Genomic DNA, 11313 nt, shown 5'->3' with positions numbered 1-11313 from the left:
ACAAGGTGATACCAGGACAATTCCAATCAAAAGAGGATAGCAACACCCAAGAAAACACAAGAAATAAATAAAACCCAGAAATGGAAATCAAAAGAGGGGAAACATTTACACTTCAACATAACAAACACTGGACATTGACATCTCTCAACATCAATGGACTTGATACCACAATAAAAGGACACAGGCTAAAAATATAAATGCAAAACAGAAGCCATTATCTACTACATTCAATAAACATTTTAACTTCAGGGATGAATATCTCTTTACTATAAAGAACACAAAAGATAATCATAATCACCATAATCACACACACACACACACACACACACACACACACACACTCACACAAACACAAATCATTAACAAAGCACCTCAAGTTATAAGATCTACGAACCAAACTCCAAGGCATCCAAGTTTATAAAGAAAATGCCTCTAAAGTTTAAATCACATACTGACTCATGCAACACGATAGCAGATGGTTTTAGCACCTCACTTTTAAAAGGAAACAGATTATCCAGACAAAAACGAAACACAGATAAGCTAGAGATAACTGACTTTATAAAACATATAAACATAGCAAAAACAGAACATACCACTCACATGAAAAGAATAAACATTCTTCTCAGCACTTCTTGGAACTTTCCTCAAAATTAGCCACACATACACAAAGAAAGCAAATCTCAACAGACTGAGGAGGAATAAAAAACAACAAAACCCTTCCCCCAAATTTAATTGCAAACTGCAGACTCTCTGATCATCACCAATTAAAGCTGAGTATCAACAACAACAGAAAGTTTAAAAATTCATAGAAACTGAAAAAGTTATTACTGAACAGAAAATGCTTTGAGATTAAAAACTAAGAAATAAAATAAAGATGTTCAAGCATTGAATGGAAATCTATATACAACATACACAAACTTACGGAACACAATGATGATGATTTTTGAGAGGCATTTTTATAGTACAGAGTACCAACATTAAAGAAAAAATAACAAAGCAAAAGAAGTAATCTCATTTTAGTAACTTAATAGTAGACATGATAGATCTATAAAAAATGAAGAAATCACACACAAAATAAGTAGACAACAATAAATACTCAAACTCAGGGATAAAGCAATAAAATAGGGACAATAACAAAATCAACATCTACAAAGAAAATAAAAGAATCAATATAACAAAATGTTGCTTCCATAAAAAGTCAATAAAATTGGCAAACCCTTAAACAATAAATTAACATACAGAGATAGAACATCCAAATTCACAAAATTAGAAAACAAAATGGTACATAAGAACTGATCCATTGTACATCTGAGAATCATATGGATACACATTAAAACCCTATACTTCGCCAAATTGGAAACTAAAGTTAAATCTAAATGAGGAACACAATTTAAATAGACCTACAAACTGTAATAAAGTATAAGGAAGAATTAAAAGTCATTCAAACAAAGAAACAAACAAAACAGATCAAAATAATCCCACAATACAAAAGCAACAAAAATCCCTGGACAAGGTGGTTTTTTGCATAGAGTTCTACCAGATGTTCAAAGAAATGTTAACATCAATGCTCTTCAAATTATTTAACAAAACAGAAACAAAAGGAACATTGCCCAATTAATTCATTTTATGAGGCCAGTTACCCTAATATCAGAACCACATAAAAAAATACAAACTATATTAAAAAACAGCACAAAAAGAAGTGCAGAACAATTTCTGTCATGAACATATATGCAAAAATTCTCAATATATTTGCAAATCAAATCCAAAATCACACAACAAATCATAATCATGTTCAAATATATTTTATCTCCGAGAGATGAGAATGATTTAATATATGAAAATCAATAAATGTAATTCACTATATAAAGAAAGTGAAAGAAAAAAATATGATACAAGGGACAGAGCTCAACCTAATAAACACAGTTAACACAAGCCCATACAAATTTAGACTTAAATGGAGAAAAATACAAGGCAATTCCAAGAAAATCAAGAACAAAAGACTATTGTCCGCTCTCTACATACCTAGTCAACATACTTTAAGTATTTGATGGAACAATAAGGCAATAGGAGATCAAGGGAATAGAAATTGGAAAAGAAGTCAAAGTATTTTTATTTGTATATATGATAGTATAAATAAAAGACCCTAAACATTCTAGTGGATACCTCCTACAACTGATAAAAAACATTTTCTACAAATAGGGAGAAAAAAAATTAAAGCACAAAAAATAAATAGTCCTACTATATACACAGGACAAAAGGACTGAGAAATATGTGAAAAAAATGTCCTTTCATGTGAGCTTCAAATAATATATAATATCTTGGGGGCAGGGGGAGAAAGGCTTGTGTGATAAAAACTTTAAGATACTGACAAAAGAAATAGAAGAAGTTATCAGAAGATGATAGAAAAATCTCTGCTCATGGATTAGTAGTAATTACAGTAAAAATGTCCATCCTACAAAAAGTAATGTACAGATTCAAGACAATCCCCATAAGATTCTAACTCATTCCCTCACTGATCTGGAAAGAATAATTTTTAGCTTTATATGGAAACAGAAAAAGGAAGCTAAAACAGTTCTGAACAATAAAAGAACGGATGGAGGTATAAAAATACTCAGATTCAAGTTGTACTAGAGAAGAACAGTAATAAAAACAGCAAGACACACTGATCAGTAGAATCAAATTGAAGCCCATACATAAATCACCGCACTTTTGGATACTTAATTTTTTATTAAAATATAAAAACACCTTACATGAAAGAATCTTGAACTTATGGTGCTAGTTACATTGTATAGAAACACATAAAGTATTCAAATAGATTCATTCTTATCACCCTGCACAAAAATCAATACAAAATGGATCAAAGACCTCTGCCTTAAACTAGGTATATAGAATCTGACAGAAGAGAAATTGAGGAATAGCCTTGTGTGCACTGGCACAGCAGACTGCTTTGTGGCATGAGCACCATTAACATGCATACTAAGGTCACCAAATATTAAATGGGACTTCATGAAATTGAATAACTTTTCCATGACAAAGACATTGGCATTTGTTCAAATTGGCAGCCTAAATAATGGGAAGAGATTTTTTTAAATCAAATCTCCATATGATAAAGGACTAATATCTAAAATATATAAAGAACTCAAGAAACTAGATAATAAGAAAACAAATAATATCATTTAAAAATAGGGTAAAGACATAAACAGAGAATTCTAATAGAGGAATCTCAATGAGTGAGAAACATGTAAAAAAAATATTGAACATCCTGAGCTATCTGAAAACTACATGGAAAAACTATTCCACAAAATAAAATTGAAATAATATTGTCTAGTTTAGTTTATAAAACCACGCTTGCTCTGATACCCAAAACATATAAAGACTGAAAAAGAAACAGAATTCCAGACATATTTCCCTTATTAACACAGACACAAAAAATCTCAATAGAATACTTGGAAACAGAATCCAAGATTACATCAAAAATGAATCTAACACAATCAGGTTGGAGTCATCCTAGAAGTACATTGAAGGTTTAACATACATAAATCAATAAACGTAATTCACAATATAAACAAACTAGAAGAAAAATCACATTAGATGGCTTATGTGGAGTAAAGACTTTTACAATATTTAACACAATTTCATGATAAAATCCTGGAAAGTTTAGAGATACACTGGGTATATCTCAACATAATTAGACAACAGAGCAAGCCCATATACAACATCTTTTTAAATGGAGGAAAAACTCTAAGCAATTTGACTAAAATCAGAAACAAAACAAGGTTGTCCACTCCTTCTGTACCTATTCATCAGTGTTATTATAGTTTTAGCTACAGCAATATGACAACTGGAAGAGATCAGTTGATACAAATTATAAAGTGAGAAATCAAAGTATCTTTATTTATAGATAATGTGGTAGTATACATAAGTGACCCTAAAAATTGAACAGAGGAATTCCTATACCTGAAAAACTCTTTCAACAAAGTAGCTAAATAAAAAAATGAAATAATAAAACCCAGTATCTTTTGGTTTTGGTAAACCAAGAATCTCCCACAGTCCCCTACCAGGTGCTCCTCATAGCCAAATTTAAGTAACCTAGTTCCAGCAGCCAATCATCACCAGCCACAAATGGTACACATTCTCACTGTCATCAATTTTCCAGCATACTTCTTATATGTATGCACTATATCCTTTATAAAGATTGTGTCTTCACAGCCCCATGATCTTTCTGTCCTTCCTCAAAGTTTTGTATACTCACTCCTGATAATATCTGGTGTAAGGTTAGCTCTTCTAACTTCAGCGTGATGGTTTTTGTTTAATCTTTTGGTATTGTGTGTTGATGTGTTTTGTTGTGTTTTTTTCTAGTGACAAAAAGAGAGTCTATCTGCATGGGAAGGGAGAAACTGGGAGGAGTAGAGAAAGGGAAAGTTTTAATCAGGACACAATTATGAGGATACAATTATTTTCAAAAATATTAAGAAAGAAGAAAAGATATTTTAAATGAAAGTGATTTCTTTCATTTAGTTCAATTGGAGGTATATTACATTCAATAATGACACAACTATTTGTAACTCAAAATCCATGGGTTCCATTACAGTCTACTGGCCTCTGCAGATTCTGGACTGTCATAGTGCACATATATACATGCAGGGAAAACACACGTATACACACACAAATATAGAAATATAAACCATTTAAAAATAACTTTCACTCTAAAATAAAGTGTTATTTCATAAGCTAATGCCAAATGCTAATACTTTTAAGCTTTTAATAAAATGCAGTGCATTTAGAGTAGTCTGACATGACAGAAAGCTGCCTCATGTACCAGTTTGATTTCAGAAGCACAAGATGGACTTCATAATTAATATGCCACTACATATATATGAAATAGCATCATTGAATAGGTAAAGGCTATAGAAGAAAGTACAGATGAATTATTAATAGGATTACCTTGTACAAAATTCAATATAAATTACAAATTTATGTTTAACAAATAATAACATGACAAGAAAAATAAGTCACAAAGACATTTCCTTTAAAACTCAACATGTATTTGCTATTTGAAATGTATTTTTCTCATGATAGAGTCTTACTATGTAACTCTAGGTGTTTTGGAAATCACCATGTAGATCTTGTTGGCCTCAAAAATCACAGAGATCTGCCTATCCATGCCTCACAAATGCTGGCATTAAAGGTTTTCACCACACATCTGGCTTACTTGCTAATTCCTATATTGATGACTTTATTATCATGAATATAAGATGCATTCATTAGAGAAGATTCATGAAATATAATAAAGTTCATAATAAACAACCAATAATGTGAAACCATAAACATTGTCCAATGGAATACATCACTAAGTGTGAGTGCAAATTTATATGAATGATAGTACTCTGGTACATCACGAACAAGGGCCTGTGCTGGCCATGAACAACAATAGTAGGCAGAGAGTAAGGCATGCCATCATGTCGTGCATAGAGTATGACTAAACATGGGAAAAGATTACAAGACACATTTGTTCAAGGTTGTCATTGCTCAATACTCATAGTATACCTTACCTTCCATGTTGTCTTATGGCAGATCCTCAAACCAGACATTGTACTAATGACCATTCAATATATATTCAGTTAGTGCTTCTGTAGCCAGATCACAAATGTGCTGTTACATATGAATACTTTTCACTCCACAAGCATATTCCCACCCTCCACATCCCAGGATTGTGTGCTACTTATACTTCTATCCTAATGCTGCTTATGGCGTGAAATATGATAAGTTAAATGATAATAATACTATCTTAAGGTTTGCCTACTCATCTTGAAAAGTAAGGTAAATATAACATTGACTTATTACCAAGATCACTTAGCACCTTCAGAGGTGGGTTGCATTGTCCTGGTATTACCCAAAGTCAACCATTGTTGGGGACTTACATTACAGTAAGAAACAATAGGGACTGAAACACACCAAAGAAAATGTTGATTATTTTCAGTCATTTCTTAATCATGTAATTATTCTTGTGCCTTCTCGGTCTGTTCCATTGATCTGTTTTGACAGCTCTTTCCAGTTAGCAGACCTGAGCATTTACTCAGGCCTCTCTTTGCCAACTGCCACTCAGACTGAAATACAAAGTAGTCACCATGCTTCTTCCCTCTGCAGCACAGTGAGTTCATTGAGCACATCCAGACTCATTAATAAGCAGTGCTGTAAGAGAGTCAAGCCTGAGTCTTTGACTCTGTGACTTCATCTCTTCCCAGAACTGCAGTTTTCATTTCTTTCTCAGTAGCAATGAAAGCACAGACTTTGGGAGGAAGATCGTCTATTAAATTTTCCAGTTGTTAATTAAGAAAGACATTTTAGAGAGAATTTCTTGTGAATTTATCCAAAGGGATAAGGTGGTTGTTAGGACAGATTCTGTTTTTATGATCCATGAAGGCAGAACAGGTCTCCTGTGGAGGGTGCATGAAATTTTAAGGTTGGATTTATGAGAAAGATAGAGGAGACCATTTGTTGACTTGAATCCAGGCTTCACTGTCTTCTTCCAACATAAATCAACATAGTCTATTGTTAGGATATTTACAAAATTTAGTAATTAAAATGGATGAGTGTTTTATAAAGGCAAATGTATTTTACTTATGTCTAAAAATGATTATTTCTTTCCAATTCCTTTCTTATTTACCCACCACAATTTCCTCTAACTTTCAGGTGTTTCTTAAAACAAACAAACAATTCCTTGAGGTTTCTTAATGAACTAGTATTTGTGTAGAGCAGGGACATTGAGAGAAACATGAGTAGTCTCTAGAAGTTTGAAATCTTAGTGAAATCAGTTACTCTATCTGAAGCCATCTCTACCCAATAGCTCTTTAGTTACGAGTGGGACGTCCTAATCTCCACTCAGCTGGGATTTTCCTAGGTTGATCTTGTCAGGTTTTATGTATACAGTCATAGTAAGTGAATTCACATGTGCAAGATCTCGACAGTGTCTGGACAACACCTGTTTCCTAGACATAATCTACCATGAGGACGTACCTAACACTCTGTCCCTTCTTCCATTATGACCCCCGAGTATTGGAAGGAAGAGTTTTGATATAGGTGTTCCATATTTTATCTGGGCTTTTCATAATCTTTTATTTTCAGCACTTTTAACAAATGTGGGTCTTTTATTAATTAAAATGATATGTCAAAATATTTTTAATATGAGTTGAAAGAGGTACTAATGTATAGGTATAAAGGTTATAATGGAGAGGCCAGTATATTTCCATTTCCTTTTAGCAGAATAATGTGGTGTGTGTGTGTGTGTGTGTGTGTGTGTGTATTTGAATACAATCTGCTTACTTGATAAAATGTTAGTTCTATGTATTGTATTTCAGGTCTAAGCAGTTAATGTTGAATGGCCAATTTAGAGGCGCTTCCCTGGATAAGACCATTTCTCCCGATCTCAACATTTCTTGGTTCTCTCTAATTATCTGTTTATGTTTGGGAACAAATAATACTTACCTTGTCCATTTAACCATATCTATTAGTAAGTTTCTTGTTCAGATCTTCTTTAGGAAGCCACACTTTTTTTTTTTTTTTTTTTTTTTTTGGTTAGTGGAGGAGAGAAACTGTATTATTACCAAGTGGGGTATTCCCCATACATTCTCACTTAGATTCTGTAGCTAAACCCAAGACAGCTGGCCATTCAATAAAAAATATTGAACTTGTCCTTTAACAAATATAGACATAAATGTGAAGAACATAAAATCTCTCTTCAGAATGAGCTTTAACGGGCCTCGGTGACTTTCAGAAGCATTTTCTAATGAGCCTTTGGACATGAAGTGATTCCAATTTGTGATGCATTTGAGGCAAAATGGAGAGGAAAAAATTACTTTCACTTTCCCTCCCTCACTGAGCTGTGAAGGAGTGACAAGCTTCACACTCCACTGTGGGCAGCGCTCCCCTGGCTCAGTGTCCTCTCTTGCAGAGCTAGGGAGCCACATTTTTGAGACTTCATGTGTGTAGCCTTTCTGACATTTCTAGGAGATGCATTCTTAGAGCAAACCTCCTGTTCTCCTAGTTTTTGTAGTTTTTCCAACATATCTTCAACTGTGATATATGAGCGTCTCTGCAGTTGTTGTGTGGCAGAAGTATCAGATTGAGCTGGTAAATACATGATCTCTTGTTCTTGGCCTTTTGATCTGTTGAAATTCTCACTAATGCTCTCCAACTATTGCAAACCACAGTACTTGGTGAGACCTAGCTATACCTGTGCTATAAGAATAAACATTTTAATAAATGGTTAAACATCATGCTAGTTTAGTAACATGACAATAAAAAATTATTTTTTAATGATCTCTTACCTCAATAGTTCTGGGTAGTTGCTTAGATTATATCCCTAGTCATGTTTTTCTGTCTAAAGCAAACCTATTTTTCAATTCCCGTATGTAGCTATTGGTAGCCTGACATCAAGACCAGACAAAATTCATTTGGCATGGACATGGACTATTATGGTTAAAAATTGATTAGCCCATGGGAAACTAGCGAACCCAAAACTCATATAGGCCAGATACAAGAGGAATGGCAAATCTTTCCTTGGAAGTCTAGGTACGAGTTTTTATGAATGACTTGCCACTGGGTAAAAAGACAACCAAATAGAGATTCCTCATCATAGATGCTAATAGCCTCCAGCTGCCTAGCTACAAAACTTGCTACAGACAAAAGCTACCACCTTGCCTTGTGTAGTACCTAGTAAGCATGATGTGTTTTAGATTTCCATGACAACAGTATCAGAGAACATCACCAATCCAAGTTACATTTATAGGTGTCTGTGAAAAATATCTTTTTTAAAAATATTCCATCAATACCCCTCACCATGAGTCAAGTACTCAAGCTGCATGAGGCAGGAGAGAGTACCAAATGCATAGGCAGTCTCCATAGAAGGAGTATGAGCCAAAATAAATTTCCCATCAAGTTTTTCTTTCTAGTCTTTTGGTCAAAGTTACAGAAAAGTAATAAATTCCTATTTAATGCACCAATATTACTAAGATGTATAATCCATGAAACCTAAGGTATGTTAAACATAGTTAATAAAAGTAGAGTTATACTATACATTAAATATCCTCCCAGAAACTTCAATTGATTGATAAAACAATTGGTACAAAAATAAAAATATTAAATAATATTTAGGAGCAGGAGTGGGAGGAGTGTGGCACAGAAATCCCATTTAGGGATGAGCACTCTCAGCCTCTTAGCATTGATTGACAATGCATCTCTTCAGAAATGCCTGCCAATGCAGAAAGAAATTTCTGTGACCAAGGCTGAGATAACCCAGATCTATGATTATAAAGATAGTACTGAGAAGGTAATTTGAGAGCATAAAAATTTAATAAAATAACCATAGGAGGTTCTACCTTTAGGCAATTACAAATCATGCCATTGGATTTTAACCAAGATCACAGGGTCAGAAATGAATTCACTCCCATGGATTTGGTTTGAAATGTATTCAGGAAGCATTTAGCTACCCTATAGCAGTACTAACAGTCAAGCTAATACTGTATCAATGGATACATCTTTCTTAGCATGTCAGTTTTGAAGTATGCAGGATTCAGCAATGGGTAAGATCATTGATGTCTCACCCCCTACACACACACACACACACACACACACACACACACATACAATATCTATGTAGCATTTTCTACCACTATGAAAGCTAGCCAGCACAGATACTTCCAGGTCAGGGTTCAGAACATTGTAAGACTCAGAGCTTTGGAATATTCAGGGAGAGAATAGTGATGACATTAGTAATCTTTGAGTGATCTGTAGCAAAAGATTTGCTAAATTTACCACTGTGAAAGTATTGGAGTACCTCCTTTGTCAGCATGAACATATCCAACTGTGGATTTTATGATTGGGAACTGAGATAACAATGGTGGGTCTATAGTTTCTTCCCATCTGGAGAGTCCTTCACTGTTCCTAAGTAGCAATTTGAACATAGGAAAGCATGCATTTACTTAATTTTCTATACTGCAGGATATTAAAGATATAAAACAATGTGTCTTCGTACACAACTACTTCAAAGGGTAGGCTCGGACATATCACAAGGGTCTCAATATAATATCCATATGTCTCAAAAGACCCTTGGCAAATTGAGAGCCATCACCATTTTGACAAATAAGCATGGAAGGGACTTAAGTTAAGAGTATCTGCTATTGATGGTACACATTTAGTAAACTGCAGTGAGTGTTCTGATTCATAGTCCAATATATGGGGTTGCAGATTATTCAAAATCCTCATGGTGTCCTTGTCAAAACAGCAACTACATCCACTATCTTTCTTTACTTTTGACTAATGGAAATTCACCACATATCCATCATCCCTCACTGTTCCCAATCATTCTCATCTATATTGTACCACTCTCCAGAAATATACTGATGTACTCCAAAGTTTAGGAGTGATCATCCTAAACTTTATTCTCTTCTTCATCACTTATGCCTTCCATTCTCTTGTTCGGTGCTTTCCAAGCCATGTACCTTACCACATCCTCTACATCTTCTTCATCCTATAGTGCTCAATTTGTAGGCATCTTCAACACCTCCATGACCCTAATGATTACTCTTGACCTCTGTCTCATGGCTCTAGAGTCCTTTTCTTTTATTTTTTTAAGGACAATTTTACCCAAATAATGCCTACTTCCTTGGTCCTATGTAGCTCACAGAATTTTATGATGTTCACTTTGCTTCCTGGCAAAGTCTGGCATGTACCACTAGCATGTATCCTTTACTTACATGACTAAATACAAATCTCACCTAATAGCTTGTGCTTAAGGTTATACCCAGTTATGAAACTATTGATATAGTTCATAGGAACTTCAGAGAGTTAAATATAATTGGAGGCAGTCATTGAATACTGTCAGTCTTGCTTGTAAGAGTGTCAGGTACTAATCCAGAGCTGATCCTTGGAATTTGTTCAGTGATAGCACACTGTACTGTTTGCAATCTCTGGTCTCTGATTGCCCATGACATCAGCTATCTGTATTCTCTGCTCATACCCATTCTGTGAGACTTTAGTAAATTCCTTGCTTTGGTTTGTGTTGTCAGTAATAGGTTTTGTGAAGTAAGAAAAGCCTTGCCTGCCTCTGCTCTACCAGCCATAAAGACCACAATCTGAAATCCAATGCTATTCTTCAAGTTATCTACATAGCTATAGAAAATCTGCATGGACTATATTAGATGATCTCTCATGTTCACAAACACGTACTGTCTCTGATAGTCATCTCTCACACTCCCTATAAAATCTCTCTCTCTCTCTCTCTCTCTCTCTCTCTCTCTCTCTCTCTCTCTCTCT

The sequence above is a fragment of the Grammomys surdaster genome, unplaced genomic scaffold (genome assembly GCF_004785775.1).
Source record: "Grammomys surdaster isolate TR1022 unplaced genomic scaffold, NIH_TR_1.0 570, whole genome shotgun sequence".
In the NCBI taxonomy this organism is placed as follows: Eukaryota; Metazoa; Chordata; class Mammalia; order Rodentia; family Muridae; genus Grammomys; species Grammomys surdaster.
Note: the sequence above shows the minus strand (reverse complement) of the source record.